The sequence below is a fragment of the Typopeltis vanoorti genome, chromosome 17 (genome assembly GCF_054136105.1).
Source record: "Typopeltis vanoorti isolate ZY-2024b chromosome 17, IOZ_Tvanoo_1.0, whole genome shotgun sequence".
Taxonomy (NCBI): Eukaryota; Metazoa; Arthropoda; class Arachnida; order Uropygi; family Thelyphonidae; genus Typopeltis; species Typopeltis vanoorti.
Genome location: NC_143565.1, coordinates 40,888,568 through 40,913,007, shown reverse-complemented (window position 1 = coordinate 40,913,007; position 24,440 = coordinate 40,888,568). Strand labels below are relative to the sequence as shown.

Sequence of the window (24,440 nt, the reverse complement as noted above, 5' to 3'; positions counted from 1 at the left end):
GGCCTAACTTTAAAACTACGTCTCTGAGATTTTCTGTGGATTCAGTTTCCTGAAGACCGTTTATGACAAGGTCTTCTTTATGGTTTAAAAATTCGTATTGTAGTTTCAGGGAATTAAATTCTTGACGGAGTTCCGATGTGTCTTTTATCCATTTGTGCTGCCTGTCAGTTAGTGTGTATGCTGGTTTGATTGTCGTTTACCGTTTGTAAGACTTCTTCGACTTTTGAATTATTAAATTTAACAAACTCTCCGTATTCGCTAATTTTTTAGTTATTTGTTTATTCTGTTTATCAAATGGTTTTTGGACAAGATCTACTGAGCTAGATTTTATATTTTCTAAACCGTTTTCTAGTAATAAATTTACGGAACTCAAATTATAAGACTCACCAGTATTTTTTTATCTGTTCAGTTCATTGTCCGCTTCTGCCTCCGTCGTAGTCAGTTGCGTCGTGGGTGGCGGCGTTTCTTTGTTCTCTCTGCAGTATAGGCATTTCCGTTCCTCTCGCTTGGCATTGGATTTGCGTTGCCATGTTGATTCTGAGGATCTGGAACATGTAAAGTGAAGATTCCTAAGGCATTTCCTGCAGGTTATATGACTTCCGGCAGACGATAATTCCTTCAGGCACTTGTTGCTCTTCATGGCTCACCTTTCTTCTCTTGGACAACTGTAAAGATGGCGACGTCCTTTGTTCTATGCTCGTTAGTGACTATGGCGCACTAACAATAATAATAATAATAATACAGTTCAGCAGCATAACAATGAATCATACCCAAGATGGCACTATATAAAATTCTGATTTTCATGCAACTCCTAAACAGCGAGAATTAATTTACATTTCTGTTGAAGATCAGTCGTTTACTATTTTCTACTAAATAGTTTATTTATTTTTTTGATTTAGAAACTGATTTTGGATGAAGAAAGATGGGCAAGGATATCTACTTTAAGGGGGTTGAGTATTGTTCCTCGTACTAAAATCAGTAATCGGAAAACTACTCTGCCTAAAAAATGCATTTCATTGAGGTTTCCTGCATTTAGGGTATTTGACTGGTTTAAGGTAAGTGTAAAATTATTCACTCGAGAATACTGCAATACATTGCTTTAAACAAATTTAACTGCGGTGTTGCCATTTAATTGACGAAGTGTATGTATAAAATAAAAATTCTTAAAATTCAGCTGGGGAAATGAATTTATGAAAATTTCTCATCACTTTGTGCTTATTATATAAAAAGAAATCTGATTTCTAAAGCAAATTAATCTTCGATTTCTCTTCTTTTCTTCAAGAATTAGGCATTTGCCTGATCGGTTTTACTTGTTTTTCCAGTCTCTCTCTCTCTCTCTCTCTCTGTATTTCCATCCCAAATTAATGCTCTTTCTATTTCTCTCTATGTTCCTGGATCTTGCTGTTTGCGTCGTAAATATCTACCTGTATCCTGTAGTCGACATGTCCTTTGTGATCTAATCTCATTTCTTCTGCTGGTATTTACCTTCATTCTTCTTTTTTAGGTCCAAATGTCTGAACCATATCACCGTGTGGGAGTGGCTATTACTCTATAAAATTTTAGATGGGTTTCACATCCTTTTTCTTAGTCAGTGTTCATTCAATCGTTTCTCCAATTGTCTTAAATTTCTTTACATAATCATCTACATTTAGCGTTTAGATATGATAATATACAACCTAAATAATTTCATTGCGTCATCTTTTGTATTGTTTTATTTCCCATGACTGTCTTTAATATAACACGATCTCGATCTTTAATTGTCGTTACTTTTCTTTCTCTTGTGAAATTTTGAAATTGTGTTGTGGGCTTATTTTTTCATAAATTGATTTCAGAATGTAATCTTTTTCAATATGTTTTAAGTCGTTCTGTTTATCTTTTCACTGTTGGGCGCGCGCGTTTAAGATTTTCTGAACGCCAAAGGTGGATGGCAGTGAGGTCACAGTCAGCACAATTCTTGTTTTCAGTTCCTCATGGCATCAGAAGATATTTTCGGATTTATTCCATATGATTGAATGAATGAAACAGTTTTTGTCGTTACCGTTAGCAGAATTCAGGACGTGGTTTGACACAGTACTTTCTCTGGTTCTGTCGTATGTGACCTATTATGTTCCTCTATAAGTATTTCGTGGATTTTTCGGTCTGGCCAAAATAAGGCATGGTGCAGTTACACCGAATACGGTAAACGCCAGGATATTTCAGGTTGTTATGCTTTAGCTTGGACGTACTGAGCAAGGAACGCAGTTTAAGAAAGAAACCAATGAAGTCTAATTAATGAAGTTTAAGTAGAGAAACCAATGAAGTAAAGAAACCAATGAAGTATATATATATATATATATATATATATATATATATATATATATATGACTAGTGAGATGTTCTAGGAAATTCTTTAGACTCATGTCCATGGCTCCAGATTAGGAAGATGTTATTTATATGTCTTTTCCACAATCTAGGTTTTAGTGGAAATGAAGAGATAGCAATTTTTTCAAAAAATTCCGAATATAAATTCGACAGTACTGGTGATAAATGATTTCCAATAGTTAAACCAAAGTTCTGTTTGTGAATAGCGTCCTGAAACAAGAAATAATCAGAATTAACACAATGGGTTAATAAAGCTATTACATTTATTTTTTGATAATTTATCTTTTAACAGAGTAAGAATTTCTTTTTTAGGCACAATCGTGAAGAGTGAAACGACATCAAATCTAGCCATGGTTTCTTCTCTTTACCAAAAATTCACAAAGAAATACTCCAATGAGACCAAATGGAAAGCATTGATTCACCTGCTATAAACTCTCAAAATATTTAGCCAAATCCCCAAAATGCTTCTTTGGATTGACCTTCTGTTTCCTCAAAAATTCTGTTGATTTCGTTTCGATACATATTCAAAAAGAAGAAATTATGGGTAGTTTTGATGTCTTTTCGCTCTTCACGATTGTGCCTACAGAAAGAATTCTTAATCAGTTAGAAGATAAATTATCAAAAAAGTAATGTCTTTATTTGTGTTAACTCTGGTCATTTCCAGCTTAGACTCATTGTAGAAACAGAACTTTGATTTAGCCATGGGAATTCCTTTATAACCCGTACTGGCGAATTTATATTTGGAACCTTTTGAAGAAAAATCTATCTCTTCATTTCCATTGAAACTTAGATTGTGGAAAAAATATATAGATCACACCTTCCTAATCTGGAGCCACGAACCTGAATCTTGAAATAATTTGCTAGACCATCTCAACAGTCAACACCCAAAAATCCAATTTACTCCAGAATTAGAGATTGATGGCTCTCTTCCGTCCAAGATATAAATCGAAATCCTAACTATGAGAAATTCTTCTTATTGTGCTATCTTCTATCGAAGGTCAGCGACCATCTTGGCGAACAAACTGCGCTCTTGTGCTAATCTGAGCAGTTGTGCACTGCTCTTTCCTGTCCACCTCTTGATGTTGTCAAACCATGATATTCTTTTTCTTCCTCTAGTTCCTTTGCCATCAATTCTTCCTACTAAAATAGTTTGTAGAAGTTGGTATTTGCTGTTTCTCATGATGTGTCCAAGATATGATGTTTTTCGTTTCTTGATTATTTGTACAAGATGTTTAGCTTTGCCAATGGATTTTAAGACATCTTCATTGGTAATTTTTTCTGTCCATGATATCTTTAGCATTCTTCTGTATAGCCACATCTCAAAGGCTTCGATTTTCTTGATGGTTGTCGCCTTCAATGTCCATGTTTCAACTCCATAGAGCAGAATAGACCACACGTAACATTTCAACATTCGGCATCTGACTTCCATGTTTAGGTCTTTATTGCAGAATAGTGTTCTTATTTTCATGAAGGACTGCCATGCAACTTCAATCCTTGTCTTTATATCTATTTCTGGATCCCACCGTTCATTAAGCCAGCAACCAAGATATTTATATCTTGACACTTGATCAATATTTTTCCCATTGAGTGTCAGTTTCATTGATGAGGCTGGATGTTTGCTGATGATCATGTATTTTGTCTTGTTGATGTTTATATTTATTCCCATTCTTTGGCTTTCTATGTATACTCTGTCAACGAGTTTTTGGAGATCCATAATGTTATCTGCAATTAGTACGGTGTCATCTGCATATCGTAGGTTGTTAACAATCTTTCCATTTATTGTGATTCCCTCTGGACATTCTTCCAATGCTTTTTTAAAGATTACCTCTGCATATATGTTGAACAGGAGTGGTGAGAGCACATATCCTTGTCTCACTCCTCTTTTGATGTTAATATCACTGGTGGTAATGTTGTCTAATTGAACGGTAGCTGACTGATTCCAATACATATTTGTTATTAGTCTTATGTCTTGTTCATCTAGCCTTATTTGTTGAAGGATTTCTATTAAGTTGGTGTGTCTGACTTTGTCGAATGCTTTTTCAAAATTTATGAAACACATAAAGACAGATTTCTGTTTTTCTATGCATTTTTTTATCAATATTTGGGTACAGAAAAGGGCCTCTCTAGAAACAAAACCATTCCGAAAGCCGAATTGTGTTTCACTTAGAGTTTCTTCACTTTTTCTATAAATGCGATTCTGAATTACTTTCAAAAATATTTTTAATGTTTGGCTCATTAGACTAATAAGTCTGAAGTCACCACAGGAATTCGCTTTGGGTTTCTTTGGGATAGTGATAAATGTAGATTTGAGCCAATCTGATGGAAATTCATCACTTTCATATATTTTATTAAATAGTTTTTCAAGAAGTTTGATGTTATCTGGTTCGATTAATTTTAAAAATTCTGTTTGCACACCATCTGGTCCACTGGCTTTTCCTGTTTTACTTGTTTGTATAGCATTCTCTATTTCGCATTTCATGATTGCTGGTCCTTGACTGTTATCTTTTATATTTATAGGCTTCTGTCTAGTATCATTGAAAAGTTCTGTTACATATTTTATCCAAATCTGTGCTTTATTCTCTTCTTCTAGAACTATTTTTCCATTTTCGTCTCTTAGAGACACTATTTGCTTTTTCCTCAGTTTTCCGGAAATTTCGTTGATTTTCTTATACAGATTGAAATTATCATGTTGTTTCTGAAGCAGTTCAATTTCAGTACATAAATTTTTCATCCAATTTTCCTTGGCTTCTTTTATTTTTTTCTTGCTGATGTTATGTGTTTCTGTATACCTGGCTAGGTCTTTGTTTTTATGCATTCTTCTTGTATCAATAAGAGAAAGAATCTCATCTGTCATCCATTCCTGTTGTTTTATATTATTCACATAACCTACTTCTTCAATACTTGTTGTTACGATGGCATTCTTCAATACTTGTTGTTACGATGGCATTCCACACTTTTTGCCATCTTACGATGGCAAAAAGTGTGGAATCTCTTTGGAAATTCCACACTTTTATTTTCTTCTATGTTAATCTGTTGTAATCGCAGGTTAAGCTGTGTCTTGGCACTTTTATTTATGTTCGGGTCTTTCAGTTTTTCTACATCAATTTTCTTTTTCTTCTTTTGTGATTTTTTAGCTGATTTTAATCTAAGACGTACTTCTGCAACTATGGGATTGTGGTCTGATGAGATATCTGCTCCAGGATAAGTCTTTGCACTCTTTATGCTACTGTGGAATCTTTTATTTATCAGTATATAATCAATTTGATTTCTGACAATATTATGTTGGTTATCTTGAGGCGATTTCCAAGTGTACAGTCTTCTTGGTGGAAGTTTAAACCAGGTATTTGGTATTGTTAGATCTTCTTCCTGACAGAATTGGACTAGGCGATCTCCTGTGTCATTTCTGGTGCCTAAGCCATGTTCGCCAACAATTTTTCCATCACCCCCTCTTCCCACTTTTGCATTGAAGTCACCCATCACTATGTTTATATCATGTTTCTTTGTTAGGTTTTTAATCTCTTTTAGGTGTTCATAAAACTCTTCAACATCTTCTTCACTTTTGTCAGCTGTGGGTGCATAAGCTTGGACGATATTTATGTTAACGGGGTTTCCCTTAAGTTGTAACAGCATTATCCTTTCAGAAAATGGAATCCAATTTATTACTGATTTATTGATTTCTTCATCTACTATTACAGCTACACCATGTAGATGTTTGTTCTCATCATTCCCAGAGTAATACATTGTCATATTATCTTGTTGACACTTTCCAGATCCTGGCCATCTTGTCTCGCAAATTCCCAAAATCCGGATGCCCAGCCTCTTCATTTCTCTTGTGGCATTTCTTAATTTGCCAGCTTCATACAGAGTTCTGACATTCCAAGTTGCAATTTTAAAAGTGGACACCATGAGAAATTAACCATCTATTTACAGGAAACATCTCACACTAATAGATATCTTCATCCACATTCCTCACTATCCGCCTCAAAAATTTGGCATTATTTCTACATTAAGTTAAAGTCCTCGCTCCCTCCTCTGTGAAGAAGAAGATATAAAAAAAGAACCATCAATTTCTTCTTACAATATTTCAGCAAAATGGTAATTCAAAACAAACAGTTAATAAGCTGCAATACCATATGCCTCCTCGCTTTATCGAAGATAGAAATACAGGTAACCCTCATATAACGCGGATGTTAAGTTCCACAGAAATGTCGCGTTATATAAATCGAGTTGTGCGAGACTCAGATCATATAGAAAAAGTGGCTTATATTACGAAATCGTTTTTTTTTAATTATATAAACAATAATGACATATCTAACAAAAATATTTGTATTTAATTCAAGTAATTCATGTAAGTTAAGAAAACATGTAAACTATGAAACAAAATACATAGTATAAACTTTTAAAAATACAAATTGTACGTAAATCTCATTGCCCATAATGCATAAATATTTTAGGCAAAATAAAATAAAGTGTTTATTTTAACCGTCATCACTGTCTTCAAAACGAACATTTCGTAGATGTTCTTTATTTACGAGTGGCCAGACGTCGTCATCATTTGAAATCTCTTGGACATCATTTACATAATTCTCATTGCATACTTGGGCTGGTTTAGTTACCAAGAAGTCAGTAACAAGACCTTGCTTACCACTATGCAGCAATTTTTTTTATCAAGTTCATAATATGGAGCTAAACAAATATCCAATTGTCTCGTGAATTTTCCGAAGCGCTCCATTGAGGGATCATTATCCTTAAAATAACTTCCTAACTTTATTGCCAAGTCCAATCCTACTGCTAATTTATTTAAACTGAATTCTTTAACGGATTCATCAAAAATAAGAATCTTCGGCAGAACTTTCTCCGCCATTTGGTTCGACGTCAGCTATTAATTGTAGCAGTTCCTCCTAATTTAAATCTATTTGCCTATCAATTAATTCACTGATTTCGTTTTCAAACATATCGCAAAAGTCCTCTAAGTGACCATTACTATAAAAATAAACTTTTTACATAAAAAACATTACATATTGTTTTGTAACGTCCAATAAAAGTAAATAAGAAGCCCACTACAAATATCTCCGGGTCAAACTGGACAAATTCTTCATCAGAAGAGACGATACATCTAAAATGTGGCGAATCAGATGCGAAGAAGACTTGTCTAAAATCCGAGAAAACAGCGAGAGAGTACAAACTCACTCACTAACAAATAACGGCAGATAATGATAACAACTGTGATGTCACTCTTCATAAATGTAGAATTTGACATGATTCAGTAGACCTAAGAAACATTTTATCAACAGACACTGTAAGTACCTTGAATAGTTTACTTCTATAGTTAGTAGAGATATCAATCCAGATTACATAACATTTTTATCATCCTGTGTATCTATGGTATCACGTCTTGAATCTGATGTCAAGTTGGAAACGAAAGATTATGTGGTCCATTTCACATCTTCTAATGTGTGAACTGTTTCGACTGTTTTATTTGACTGATAAAGATTGAAGTTTTAGTGGAATATATGATGATACATCTGGATGGTCTACTGTCTCCAGTTTAAGTGACTTGGTTTTCTACGAATGATAGAGTTATAAGGATTGAATGTAAGGGATATTGTATTTCCAAGCAGGACAGAGAGGACAGAACTGAGAGAGGGGTTTTACTAATGATAGACAAAGCATTAGAGACGAAAAGGTTAGTAGTGTCTTAAGATGAGAGTTATACAGAGGGCTGTGTTGTGTGAGATAGAGATCAACAGGGCGAAATCAGTTACTGTTACAGTCCGGGGGGGGGTGTAAGAGAGAATGTAGGTGGTATGCACTGACAAATTAACATGATGGGTGAAGTTCGAGTAATCATTATGGAGGATTTTATCTTTGAGAACATAGACAGGGAGAAGGAATGGTCTCAAGGAGCAAGGGAAATGGTGTTTATACAATTGTTAAGAGATACCTCACACACCATATAATGGAAGGGGCAAGAGATTCGAGAGTGTTAGATCTGGTCACAGCATCGGAGAGCATATCAATAAGTAATTTATTTACACTGTCTCCACTTGGGAAAGCGATCATATGGTCTTGACCTGGGAGATTGTAAGATGTGCTGAATATTCTGTTAATAATGGGTATATGTGCCATTACAAGGCTAGTGATTACGACTAGCTGAGAGGTCAGCTTCTAGCAGTGCTACGGCATGGGAATTTGAAGGGGAAAGATTTTGATGAGGCATGATAGATTGTCAAGGAGTGGTTAAGGAAAGCAATATCAGAATGTATTCCAGGAGGCAGGAGGAGAAATCAAATAGGAGTAAGATTTATGGATAATATTATTAAGCATCAGTTGCACATAAAGAAAAGGTTTGTGATGGAAGTATAAAGGAAAAGGTTATGAGCATTTCCACGAGCAGTAGAAGACACAGGTAAGGAGGGTGAATTGTATGATAAGAAAGGTCAAAGCTAATTATGAGAGGAAGCTAGCTGATGAATCCAAAAGAAATCCTAAGGAGTTCTTTCGCTATGTGGCACGTAAAAGGAGGAATAACTATGGAAGGATGACTTTAATATGTGTTGCTGGTAGGGAAATTACAGAAGCAAATCAAATAGTTGAGTTACTCAGTGATCATTTTGCAAAAGTGTACCATCTTGTTTGTGATATTGCAGTGACGAATGTGTCATTGACTGATGAGAGTCTTGAGATAGAAGAATTAAAGGGGCTTAATATATTAGAGAACCTTAATGCTAGTACTGCCATTGGATTAAACAGAATATCGACCCATGTGTTACGAGATTATGCAAGAGAATTAGCACTTCCGTTAACCAGGGTTTTTAGAATAAGCTTCAGTTCTGGTAAAGCTCAAATAGAATGGAAAGAGGTGAAAATAATTCCACTGCATAAAGGACACTCTAAGACAGAAGTAGAAAATTATAGACCAATCAGTATATCTGGACTGGTGGTTAAGGTTTTGGAGAATTTGAAAAAAATTAGAATTCAGGACTGGATGGAGAGCAATATGATACTTTATAAGGGGCAACATGGTTTTGTGAACGGTAGGTCTTGCGTTAGTAAATTGCTTAATTTCTATAAAAAAGTAAATGTTGTGTTGGATAAAGGAAATACTCACTCAATGATACTGCTGGACTTTGCAAAGGCATTTGACATGATTCCACATGGAACTCTGTTGCATAAATCGGAGCAAATGGGTAAGGTTCTAAAGCTGGTGATTTGGTTTAGAGGGGGGGGGGACTGGTGGACAGATATCAAGAAGTGGTTTATGGAGGAGCTCAGTCAAGGAGAAGGTACTTAGTAATGTACGTACCTCAGGGCTCAGTACTTGGTCTTCTATTGTTTAAATTGTATGTTAATGATAATGGAAATAATTTAATATCCACTCATTTGCTGATGATGCAAAATTGGGAAGAGCGATATTCAATTCAGATGATGCAGATATCCTACAAGATAACTTAAATAGGCTGACGGTACTGGCTAAGATAAACTGCTGTAGTTTAACGTGGCTAAGTGTAAGATGATGAGAGGATGAGATCACATGCTGTTTACTATATTAATGAAGGGGAGCTGCAAGAAGTTGTAGAGACAACGGACTTGGGAGTTATTATGGACAGAATGTTTAAATTTAGAGGGATTATTGCAAAGGTTTCCAAAACATCAAACTACATGGTTGTTGAAGAACACACTGATATGCAGAGGTAAGGAAGTGATATTCCAGATTATACGCAGAGATAAGGAAGTGATTAATATAGTAGAATGCTGTTTACTATATTAATGAAGGTGAGCTGCAAGAAGTTGTAGAGACAACGGACTTGGGAGTTATTATGGACAGAATGTTTAAATTTAGAGGGCATATTGCAAAGGTTGCGAAAACATCAAACTATATGGTTGTTGAAGAACACACTGATATGCAGAGGTAAGGAAGTAATATTCCAGATTATACGCAGAGATAAGGAAGTGATTGTCCCACTTATAAGGCATTAATAAGACCGGAATTGGAAGTGCACAGATGTGGTCACTAAAAGGATTTTATAGGATTGATACTGATGACTTTATTTGAACAGTACAGGAAGGGAGAGAAAGGGTCATCCCTGGAGATTGTGTAAGAGTGTGGTTACCATAGATATTAGATCTATATTTTTTGCTTGGAAGGTTGTGAATGGTGGAATGCGTTGCCTGAGGTGGTTGAGAATGCTTCATTCTCAACCACCTCAGGAAAAGTATGATAGGTATTGTGTGAATATTGGTTAGTGTGTCAATGTAGGGCCTCCCACAGTGTGTCCTTTAACTCCGTGAAGACATAGTTATAATAATAATAATAATAATAATAATAATAATAATAATAATAATAATAATAATAATAACTAGTTTCGTCTTCTTAGTAGACTTCTTCGGGTGCATAACATGAGGTAACTATAAACAAACAAACGAACATTTTGAGAGAAAATCTATACATTAAAACGTTAACGTTTGAAGCTGTTCTATGTATCTTCTCATTGTTGGGCATACACATGCATTCATCATTTTGTGAACGCCAAAGTTGGATAGCAGACCAACTAACTAACCTCAGCTATAGTCTGAGAGATTATAGCTGAGGTTAGTGTTCAGATGTACTGGATGGAGTGTGATTTCTTTAGATTATACAATTCTTCTTTCCAGTTCTGCATAGTATAGGAAGATATTTTCCGATTTGTCCCATATGACCAGATGAATGATAGAGTTTTCGTCGTTAGCGTTAGCAGAATTCAGGACGTGACTCTACAGAGCACATCCTCTGGTTGTATGTGACGAATCTATTATGTTTCTCTAGACGTAATTCGATAGATTTTCGGTCTTGCTAGAGTCAGGAATGTTTCAGTTACACCAAATGGGATACGCCCGGATATTATTGGTTGTTATGTTTTTGCATGGACGTAATGAGCAAAGGACGGAGTTTAAGTAGAAGTGTGAAAGAAGTCCGAGTGTTATATTTTTTAGAACGTTGGCTAATTTTGACGAAAAGAAACCGATATATGGTAGTGATATGGAGCATTGATCATTGTTTTTTTTTTGTTTTCGACAGGCAGATATTTCATTGTCACCTTCATGTTCTAGTACAAAATTTTGACAGTCATATGTGTAACCTAAGAGCAAATGATTTCATAATCATTTGAGCAAAAAATGATTTCATAATCCTAAGAGCAAAAGAATTCATAAAGAAGGATACATGCATATACGCATGTATCCTTCTGATGATAACCTCGATACAGCGGTCGAAACGTCAAATAATATTTTATTAATAATTAATAAAATAATCTTTTCAACACGTGTGTTTCTCTGTCCCTAAATTCATAAATATGAATACAAAAATATATGTAATGCATTATCATTATGTCCGCATTTATACATTCATACACACATATTAGACGTATATTATTATAATATAATAACATAATAAAATCACAGGAAACATGGTAATATGGGCAGAGAAAGTTGCATAACATTCATTAAGAACAAAATACAAAACAGGTAAACAGCCTTGGAATTTTTTACATTTTACACCTGAAACAGGATCTTTATAATACCAATATTCATATGCAAAAACAATCATTTGTATTATTAATTTGAACAGAGTTTCCTCATTTCTGTGTGAAAATAAATATTCTTTCATTAGAGTTTTGTATTTGTTTGGGTTAGTTTCATTTCTTTATTGTTAAAGGTAGTGTGTTCGACTATTTTTGTCGTTAAATAGGTATAATGTTTGTGTATTGCTTCTTTATTTGCTTTAAGAACTATATATTGTAGGCCCGTATGTCTACTAAGGAAAGCATCTTGTTTGATATTTAGGTATTCGTTGTCGTTTTTTATGAATATCAGTACCTTATAGGCGTATAAATATCTAAGGGATAGTATGTGTAGTATGGTTTATTTATCACACATTGCAGTATTCTTATATTTCTTTCTGGTTAAGATTTGAATTACTTTATTCTGAGTCGAAACTAAGGGTTTCAGCGTAGTGCGATAGATTCCTCCCCAACTTAATATACCATATTGTGCTTTGAATCCAGGCAGAATATAATATGTTCAGCATTTTAAATATAAAAATCTATTTAGGTAGTAAAATCTGTTTAACAGAATCCTTAGTTTATTTACGACATCGGTAATATGCAGTTTCCAGCTTAAATTACTATTAATTTTTAATCTCATTAAGTTATTACATTGACTTTTTCTGTTTCCTCAGAGTTCCAGTTTGAATTTTTCCTGCAATTCCAATCATGCAAAATTAATTGTGCAGTGAAGCAAATTAAAATTTACATATTTAGTTTTTGAGAGATTCGGACTGAGTTTATTTTACTGGAACCAATTTTTTCTTTTGAAAGATATGTATGATCTGCAAAAGTATTTATTTTACTGTTTAGTGTAAGATTACAGAATTCATTGATATAAATATCAAATAAAATTGGTCCTAAAACACATCATTGGGGTACACCACAGTCTACTGTTTTGGGGCTGCTATAACTATTATTTATTTGTACAAATTCTGATCTGCATTTAAGTAATTTTTGAACACGTTTAGGGCAGTACCTAGTATTCCTATGACTTCTAATTTTTTATTAAAATTTCATGTGATACAGTGTCATAAGATTTGTGTATATCTAAAAATACTGCTATTGTTAGTTTATGTTCATCTAGTGAGGTATAAACTGTGTCTGTGAAGTTCAGTCAAGCATGTTCTGTGCTAAACGTTTGCCTGAACCAAATTGATTCTTTGAAAAGAAATTGTTTTTGTCCAAACATTTCAAGAGTCTAATTTCTTACAATTTCTCTAATATTTTCGAAAAAAACCGGTAGAACGGAGATCGGTCTGCAATTTTTCAAGTTATTTTTGTTTCCCTCTTTTTGTAAATACGTTAAATACGGCTCACTTGAAATCCGATTGAAACGTTCCTGTCTTCAGTGATAAGTTACAAATGTACGGTAGGGGTTACATAATGTACATTTCGCATTCTTTCACAATGCTAATGTTAATTCCAACGTACCTTAAGTTTTGGTTGTTTTTAGGCTAGATATGACACTTTGAGTTCGTTTTCACAAGTAGGGAAAAGATACTAGGGAATTATCCATTCTCTTGGAAGTGTAATTCAGAGTGGGGGTTTTAGCAATTTTGAGAATGCTTTCATTGATTGTGGCATAGTGATTATTGAATTCTTCAGCTAATCATCCTCTGTATCCATTTGCTCTATTTCTATTGATATCTTTAAGCATGAGGAGGCTCAGTTTGTGTATATCATTGCTGATTAATTTATTCACAAACTTTGTTTCCTGGGAGTTTCCTTGGCATTTTAGGATTACATTTCTGTAGTATTCGTTTTTACTTTCTTTTAATTTATGGTGTATTAGATTTCTGTAGTACTTGAAACTGTGTTCATAATATTTATTGTGGGGGTATTCTTTAACCTTTTTATACAATTTATCTCTAATTTTTATGTAATGTCTGATTTCCTGTGTAACAGGGCTTTGATTCTTTCATTTTGTCTATTATTTTTACTTTAATTGAGTCTTGTAATTTATTGTTTAATATTGCAATACATTTATGATACGAGGTATCAATATTTGTTTCCGTTCATATCTCTTCCCAAGAGGCAGTGCTCAATCTGTGCTTCAATTCTCTGGAGTCAATTCTTGTGTAGGGGAAGTTTTCGGTTGTACTATCTCTGTGCTGTACTTGCAAATACAATTGAAAGGACTGACTGTGGGAGACACTACATTGACACACTAACCAATATTCACACAATACCTATCAAACTTTTCCTGAGGTGGTTGTGAATGAAGCATTCTCAACCACCTCAGGCAACGCATTCCACCATTCACAACCCTCCAAGCAAAAAATATAGATCTAATATCTATGGTAACCACACTCTTACACAATCTCCAGGGATGACCCCTTTCTCTCCCTTCCTGTGCTGTTCAAACAAAGCCATCAGTATCAATCCTATAAAATCCTTTTAGTGACAGATCTGTGCACGTTCAATTCCGGTCTTATTAATGCCATATAAGTGGGACAATCACTTCCTTATCTCTGCGTATAATCTGGAATATCACTTCCTTATCTCTGCATATCAGTGTGTTCTTCAACAACCATGTAATTTGATGTTTTGGCAACCTTTGCAATATGCCCTCTAAACTTAAGCTCTCTGTCCATAATAACGCCCAAGTCCGTTGTCTCTACAACTTCTTGCAGCTCACCTTCATTAATAGTAAACAACATGTGATCTCATCCTCCCGAGGTGAATCACCTTACACTTAGCCACGTTAAACTACAGCAGTTTATCTCAGCCAGTACCGTCAGCCTATTTAAGTTATTCTGCAGGATATCTGCATCATCTGAAATGAATATCGCTCTTCCCAATTTTGAATCTTCAGCAAACAAGTGGATATTAAATTATTTCCAATATCATTAATATACAATTTAAACAATAGAAAACGAAGTACTGAGCCCTGAGGTACGTACATCACTAAGTACCTTATCCTGGACTGAGCTCCTCCATAAACCACTTCTTGATATCTGTCCACCCCCTCTAAACCAAATCACCAGCTTTAAAACCATACCCATTTGCTCCGATTTATGCAACAGAGTTCCGTGTGGAATCCTGTCAAATACCTTTGCAAAGTCCAGCAGTATCATTGAGTGAGTATGTCCTTTATCCAACACAACATTTACTTTATTATAGAAATTAAGCAATTTACTAACGCCAGACCCTCCGTTCACAAAACCAAGTTGCCCCTTATAAAGTATCATGTTGCTCTCCACCCAGTCGTCAATTCTAATTTTTATCAATTTCTCCAAAACCTTAACCACCAGTCCAGATATACTGATTGGTCTATAATTTGCAACTTTTGTGTTGGAGCCTCCCTTATGCAGTGGAATTATTTTCCCCTCTTTCCATTCGATTAGAACTTTACCAGAACTGAAGCTTATTCTAAAAACCATGGTTAACGGAAGTGCTAATTCTCTTGCACAATCTCGTAACACATGGGTCGATATTCTGTTTAATCCAATGGCAGTACTATCATTAAGGTTCTCTAATTTATGAAGCCCCTTTAATTCTTCTATCTCAAGACTCTCATCAGTCAATGACACATTCGGCACTGCAATATCACAAACAAGATGGTACACTTTTGCAAAATGATCACTGAGTAACTCAACTATTTGATTTGCTTCTGTAATTTCCCTACCATCAACACATATTAATGTCATCCTTCCATAGTTATTCCTCCTTTTACGTGCCATATAGCGAAAGAACTCCTTAGGATTTCTTTTGGATTCATCAGCTAGCTTCCTCTCATAATTAGCTTTGACCTTTCTTATCATACAAGTCACCCTCCTTACCTGTGTCTTCTACTGCTCGTGGAAATGCTCATAACCTTTTCGTTTATACTTCCATCACAAACCTTTTCTTTATGTGCAACTGATGCTTAATAATATTATCCATAAATCTTACTCCTATTGATTTCTCCTCCTGACTCCTGGTATACATTCTGATACTGCTTTCCATAACCACTCCTTGACAATCTATCATGCCTCATCAAAATCTTTTCCCTTAAAATTCCCATGCCGTAGCACTGCTAGAAACTGACCTCTCAGCTAGTCGTAATTACTAGCCTTGTAATGGCACATATACCCATTATTAACACAGAATATTCAGCACATCTTACAATCTCCCAGGTCAAGACCATATGATCGCTTTGCCAAGTGGAGACAGTGTAAATAAATTACTTATTGATATGCTCTCCGATGCTGTGACCAGATCTAACACTCTCGAATCTCTTGTCCCTTCCATTATATGCTGTGTGAGGTAGTTATCTCTTAACAATTGTATAAACACCATTTCCCTTGCTCCTTGAGACCATTCCTTCTCCCTGTCTATGTTCTCAAAGATAAAATCCTCCATAATGATTACTTGAACTTCACCCATCATGTTAATTTGCCAGTGCATACCACCTACATTTTCTCTTATACCCCTTGGACTATAACAGCAACTGATTTCGCCCTGTTGATCTCTATCTCACACAACAGAGCCTCAAATGAACTCTGCATAACTCTCATCTTGAGACACTACTAACCTTTTCGTCTCTAATGCTTCGTCTATCATTAGTAAAAACCCTCTCTCCCAGTTCTGTCCTCCCTGTCCTGCTTGGAAATACAATATACCTTACATTCAATCCCTATAATTATATCATTCGTAGAAAACCAAGTCACTTTAATTTGAGAGTAGACCATCCAGACCATCATATATTTCACTAAAACTTCAATGTTTATCAGTCAAATAAAACAGTCGAAACAGTTGACACATTAAAAGATGCGAAATGGACTGCATAATCTTTCGTTTCCACCTTGACATCAGATTCAAGACGTGATACCATAGATACACAGAATGATAAAAATGTTAGGTAATCTGGATTGATATCCCTAGTAACTATAGGAGAAAAGAATTGCTGTCATCACTACCAAAGAATTTGATTGGCAGGTGAGAATTAACTGAAGTTTCAGAAACTGAAAGGGACAATACACTGATATGCAGATATGTAGCTGACAGTTGACCTTCAGAAACCATGTCGAGACCGCTTGAAAGTTGATTTAGATGATCATACTCATTAGGCAAGTCTGACTCCTTATCCTTTAAATATACCATTTCCTCTATAATACTCTCACTGGAGTTGAGAAATGTTGTTTTCAAATATCTACCTAGTTTAATTGTAATAAGTGGGATAGAAACCAGCGATTCAAGATGCTCAAAGCTGTGACAACGTATCCCTTACATTACATCAGGCTTTTTGGCCGTTTGACTTTTTTAATATTAACACAGGCCTTATTGACGATTTCCCTCGTTAACTCTTTCTTATCTGTGTTTCCATCGTTAGCTGCCGCTGTCTTTCGAAAGACACAATATGACAATTCATATTCGGTTTCCCTGCTCGCTGATGATCAATACCTAAAGCTGTACGTATGTGCGCGTTCCACATGATCATAGCACTTACTAGCAACTTCCAAAAAATCTTTAATTTATAGTAACACCGAAGCCTTTAATAATGATGGAAGCACATCTCATGAAATACTAATTTCTCCATGGTATATATATATATATATATATATATATTAATCTCTCAGGGGACCCTGTAACTCCTAGAGAGCGCGTCTCCTGGATGGCGGATAGGGGAGCCCACCATGTGTGTGTGTGTACATGCGCGTGCGTGTGTGTGTGTATATATATATATATGGTGGGGTGGTCCGAATATACTGAATAAGGACTCGTGGACCAACAGGTCCATAAGGGGCAATCATCTTGATTGTAAGGGAAGCGGCACTCCCATGGACCCCTAGCTGGATCTATCCTCTCCTTCTTCTACTTTGAGGAAGACCCACTTACTTTAATCTTTCCTATAAGGCCTTATCAGCCAACTCTTCTTACTTTATGACCCTTGTGCTATTAGAGTACTCGAGGGACATGGGGTCTTTTCATTTCTGGCCTTACAACTATGTCCTCTCTATAAACCTTACTATATTTCTTCTATAATCTACCCTTTCCCCTTCAATATACCCTATTCCTCCTATGGGTTTAAATTCGGAAGAAGGCGAGTTCAGAAGCTTTAAGGTAGCAGCCCTACCACTGAACTATTCCATCGTCAGGCTAGTCCCCTGACATGGAGAACATAACCATACTTGTAAGCTGACAGAAAAAGATAATCGGATTGAATCTATGGGAAAAGACCCTGGAATGGAAAAGGGAAAACGAAAATGGAAACGACAAAATATAATACACATAGCAAATGGAATGTAAGAGGAATAGCATATAAAGAAATAGAATTAGACCAGTTATTAAATGAAAGAAATTTTAAAATAGCAGTAATCACTGAAACAAAAAAGAAATTAAAAGGAACTATGAGAACTGAAAAGTTTAATGTGATATACAGTGGAGTCGACAGAGACCAAAGAGCACAAGCAGGAGTCATGATTTGGATTCATAACTCCCTTTCAAAACAGTTAAAACATTATAAATTATGGAATGAAAGAATAATAGAAGCTAGAATAAAAATAGATAGAGGCTATTTAACAATAATTGATTTATATGCCCCAGAAGAAGGAAGAGAACAGGATAATATTGATTTTTATAATCAGCTACAAAACATATATAATAAAATAAATAAAAATGATTACATAATTTTAGCAGGAGACTTAAATGCAAGAATTGGAAACACGAAAATTAATAATAATATAGGAATACATGGAGAACACACTCTAAACAGAAATGGTAAAAAATTGATTGACTTTGTAGTTTATAATAACCTAAAAATAATGAATTCCTTCTCTAAACATAAAGACATACATAAATATACTTGGGCAGCAAGAAGATTGAAATCAATATTAGATTACTTCGTATTAAATGAAAAGACATCAAAATTTTCACTAAATGTTAGAGTTCACAGAGGATATGAAATAAGCAGTGACCACTTCCTTGTTAAAATAAAATCAAGATTACCACCTAAATGGCTACAAGTAAAAGAACAAAAAGAAAAATTGAAACATTTGTTTATAAAACTAGACTATTGAATGACACAAATGTACAATGGCTATATGACAAAGAATTAACCAGTATCTAGATAAAATAAAACAAAATGAAGAAATAGAAATAGAATGGCTTAATATAAAAACGATACTAAATGCAGCAGCAAATGAAAGCTTAGGAAAGGCCAAAAAATTCAATAAAAGAAAAAAACTGAAGATCTGGGATGATACAATGAAAGAAATAATCAAAAAGAAAAAAGAAGCCTATCACAAATGGTTAAGCAGTAAAAGATTAGAATAAGAAATAGAATATAAAAGAATAAGAACCATAGCTAAAAGAGAAGTCAGAAAATGACATAGAGAATCATGGAATAAATTTGTTTCTAATTTAGAACATGATTTATATAAAATAAGACCCAATGTATATAAGATTTTGAAACACCTAAATGCAGATACCAAAGAAAACATAAAATTAAACACTGAATTGAAATTAGAAGAATTTCTAAATTACTACACAGAACTGTGGACAGACAAATATTTTAAAAAAGACAACTGGCAAACAGTTAACGAAAATGAAAAGGAAATAACTGAAGAAGAATTAGAAATCAGCCTGAAAGAAACAAGAAACGGAAAATCACCTGGAGAAGATAAGCTAGGTTCAGAACTATATAAATACGCAGGAACAAGATTCAAAGGAAGATTAGTTTTAAATAAAATTTACTCAACTGGTATGCCTCCAATAAACGGAAAAAAGCAATTGTGATCCCTATCTTTAAGAAAGGTAATAGAGATGACCCTAAAAACTATAGAGGTATCAGTATACTTAATTCATTTTACAAAATATACAGCAGAATCTTAAATAACAATCTAATGAAATATTCCGAAAACTTTATTCTATAGGTACAAAATGGATTTAGAAAAACGATCATGTATAGACCCAGCCTTCTGCCTAAAATTAATAATAGAGAAAAGAAGAGAATATAATTTAGAAATACATATTGCATTTATTGACTTTGAAAAAGCATTTGACAAAGTTAAAAGAAACATATTATTTAACATATTAAAAGAAAGACAAATACCAAATAATATCCTAAAAGCTGTCACAAGTATATATGAAAATAATCAAATACAAATAAGATTAAATCATGAGCTATCATATACAAGAGAGATAAACCAAGGGGTCCGACAGGGATGTCCCCTCTCAGCAACTCTTTTTAATATCTACTTAAATGAAATATTAATAAAACGGAGTAAAAATTTACATCAAGGAATTAAACTTTCACCTACAGTTAACTTAAACACTCTCCTCTTTGCAGACAACCAAATAATAATTACAAATTCTGAAGATAACTTACAGCAAGCTATTTTAAATCTAAATGAGCTATCCAAAGATTATGGTATGATAATATCAACGGAAAAATCAAAAAGTATGGCCTTTAAAGGACAAGATCCAGCAAGAACTAAAATAGTATTAGATAACAAGATCTTAGAACAGGTGAATTCATTTAACTACCTAGGATGTATGATCACTTATGAAAATGAAAAAGATATAATCGTTAAAATTGCAAAATATTTAAAAATAACAGGTGTAATTAACTCTATATTTAAACCAAACCTAGTTCAAATACAATACATTAGCCCTACCGGTCTTAATGTATGGAAGTGAAATCTGTACAATAAAACAAAAAGACAAACAAAGATTAACAACAGCAGAAATGAAGTTTATGAGAAAAACTGCAAAGTATACTCTATTTGATCACAAAAGAAACGAAGATATTATGAAAGAATTAAACCAAGAACCAGTAATTGAAAAAATTAAAAAATATAAACATACAGGGTGTTCGGGATAAATTTGACATATTTATAATTAATTATATTTTTCCGTAAGTTACATGTATTAACACACACTTCTCTTCATTTAAAAGTTTGGACCCTTCTTCATTCACATACAAGATGTCAGAAAGGATGGATAGCTGGAACCCACCTGAATCATGGAAGAGAATAACTTGTATCATGATGATTCGTGCCCGCCATCGAAATAAGGATATTACGACTGCTGCCCAATGCTCCCTGAATACAGTAAAAACAATCAGGCATGAACTAGAGACTTGCAATGGTGACTACGAGGATGTAGCAAGAAGAAAGATCCCTAGCAGACGATCTGATTGCGTTCGTACAGCAGAATTCCTCGCAAATCTGCAGGAACAGGTGTTGAAGAACCCTGGCATTGGAATTCGGGCTTTGTTCGTGGAGTTGCTAACTGTAGTCAAGCCCTGGATAACAAGGGTAGCCAATGGTAGGCCGTATGTATGGCAGCAGGATTCGGCCCCTTGCCACACCTCTGGGAAAAGTCAAAAATGGTTGTCTGAAAATTTCTACGACTTCACCAGTCCAAATGTTTGGCCTCCAAACTCCCCAGACCTTAACCCCATGGATTATTTTGTATGGGGCGCAGTTGAAAAAGACACCAATCGCACTTCCAGTAATACAAAAGCCCAGTTAATGGATAAAATTAAAACAGTTTTTGCGGCCCTTCCCAGGGAGACTGTAGCATCAGCTTGTTCGATGTTCCGAAGCAGAATTGAAGCTGTGATCGATGCTAATGGTGGTTATTTTGAGTAAATCTTGTTGATAGTATTGTAATTAACTCTGCCTGTAATGTTTTTTTGTCAATTCATTAAATTTAATAGATACAAAGAAGATTTTCTTTTTCCTTACGAAACTGTCTAATTTATCCCGAACACCCTGTAGATGGATGGAACACGTTCAAAGAATGAAAACAGAAAGATTACCAAAACAAGCCTTAAAGTACAAGCCATTAGGAAAAAGAAAACCAGGACGTCCTCTTAAACGATTCAACAATGACTCCTAAGGCCGGAACAGGCCATACTAGGCCTAAATCCTTGATACGTATGATGATGATGATATATATATATTAATCAGCAACTGTAAGTCATTAAACTTCATATAACTAAATGACACAATAGGATACTGACTTGAGTTCTCTAAAAATAAGCTGTAGAGAAGAGGTGGGCTTGCGGATAGAACTACTTTATGAGCCTTAAGGGTCATTACCCTCACACGATAATGTTATATAAACCAAAATTTCACTAGTAAGCCAATTATCAAAAGCAGTTAATATATTAGATTTGTCATTGTGACCTTTCGAGCAAATTTTCTGCGATCTTGTTATGATAATTAGCATTGAATAAGATTAAAATAAAATACTCATATTAGGATTCTTTAACGTACACACACACACACACACACACACACACACACACACACACACACACACACACACACACACACACACACACACACACACACACACACACACACACACACACACACACACACACACACCAACTGCACTATACCATGTTCCTACTGAAATTAGGCTTAGGATTGTCTAAAATTAGGCTTAGCTTCTCGCACATATCCTACCAGTGTAATTTCATAGAGTATACTCAACAAAAACCAATGGACAAATCACACAAACGTATATACAATACACTCCACGTAAACATCAGTATAAAAAATACTGTACAAGAAGTATATTTCAATAAAAACATGAAAAAGCTTACAGCGCTAAATCATTACCACCCAAGCGTGACAGCGCCATCGATAGTTGTGCAATTCATTAAAATTAAAACAGTGGTTCAATTTTTTATCTAATGCAATTTATTTTGGAATATTTATATGAATTTTATATAACCTGTTCCAAATGTAATAGATATCTTTACTTTTCAGTATTTATTTCAGATTTACTCTTCTGTAATTTCCACAGTCAACTTTATCTACTTTCTTAAATACAGGTCAACCATGATCGAACTTCAAATTTTCTCTAGCCGTTATTTATTACTTTTAAGAACTGTGATATAAATTTTTCTCTACCAAAGCACTGTATTTTGCCATCCAATCAAGTTAATTTTATATTTTTGATAACACTATTCCTTCTTTTAGTTCGTATATAATAATAATAATAATTATTATTATTATATTTATGAGAAAAGAACTGCTTTGATTAGAAAAAAAACGACTTCATAATAATTAATTGTTGTCATATTATGTGTGTATGGTATTTACAAGTCTATTAATAAGTTAATTCAGTAAAATTGATGTGGCGTCGAATGAATTACTTGCTATCGTATAATTTCTAAACGATAATGTTCGCAGTTATTATCATTAATTGTTAAATTTAATTTTTCATGAAATGTAAAATACTACCAGACCTGAAAACAGTATTGAGTCCGCTACGTAAAACAGGAAAATGCATTGAATTTAAGAATTATAGGCCGATACCCTCTGTATAAGTAGCAGGCAAAATCACGTAAAAGTAGCGAATGAAAGAATTATCCGAGTATCTGGAGTATTCAAAAAGAGATTCAACACTCAATACGAATATCGAAAAAATAAAGGATCCAGTAACTTATTCACTGATCTTTATGATACAATTAAATTATCTGTGGGCAAAAACATACTTCGTTTTGAATTTATCTTGACTTCTGTAAAGCATTTTACACTTAGAGAACAAAGGTCGCTAAAAAAATAATAATCAGCAGCAGTAGGTATACGAGGAAATCTTAAAAATAGGATCGAACAATTTCTGAAAAACACACAACATTAAAAATTAAATCATATTTACAGCAACAAAGCAGGGACTAATATGACAGCCGAAATGGGCATTTCTATCAGCATGCTTTATCAATATTTTCGTAAAGATTGTAAAGCAGTGTGATATACACTACTTAGAAAAAGTTTATTATTATTATCAGAGACCTTTTTCGATTAGTCTATAACTCTATGGAGGATTTTGGTGATGATGATGATGATAATAATAATAATAATTTATTGACATACTTATTCAAATTAACTACAAGAAAATTAATGGATGAATATTTACCTACTTATTGCATATATTCCTCTATTATAGGGACAAACATGGTCACGAAATAAAAAGTATTTCATTCGATTTTGGTCTAGGTTTTTTACGTCCTTTGAAAAGGCAACTGGATGCAGGTAAGTTTCACGATGTCTTCTTGAAACAAAATAAATAGGATGCGTACTTCATTTTTGGCACATTTTCTTTCATCAGATATTTACAGGGTGATTTCAATTAAATTTCACAGGTTGAAATTCTATAACTGGTTACTTATTCAGCGGAATCATTTAATATCTAGCAGGGTAATGATGTGCGCGTAAGAGAATGTTTATTTATTTATTTATTTATTTTGCGCAGAAACCAACTTTAATACTAGTGCGATATGGCATTGCAATACCGCAGTGGGTAAAATCAGAACGGCACAAAACGTAGGGGTGCACACTTTGCATTGTGTCGTTGCACAACAACATGTTCAAAATGATATCCTCCGTTGTCGGCAGCGTGGTGAACAAGAAAAAATCGGGTTCTTAGGCACACAATTTAGTTTATTTCGAAATGTTTTGGATGTGGCATCTAATTCTGGTCTTCAGTCCAATAAGTTGGCTATGTGTTTACGGTAGACAACGTCTTTGAGGTCTCTCCACAGCCAACAGT

The 24,440-nt window shown here is 34.3% G+C and overlaps 1 long non-coding RNA gene across 1 annotated transcript in view; it reads left to right on the top strand.

Moving 5' to 3' along the window:
• Positions 1-23,894, top strand: part of LOC150097312 (uncharacterized) — a 38,915-nt gene extending 15,021 nt beyond the window's left edge. Inside the window, exons 2-3 of the long non-coding RNA XR_016549687.1 lie at positions 900-1,055; positions 23,838-23,894. This is a non-coding gene — a long non-coding RNA (uncharacterized LOC150097312). The remainder of the gene's footprint in view (positions 1-899; positions 1,056-23,837) is intronic.
• Positions 23,895-24,440: the final 546 nt, after the last annotated feature.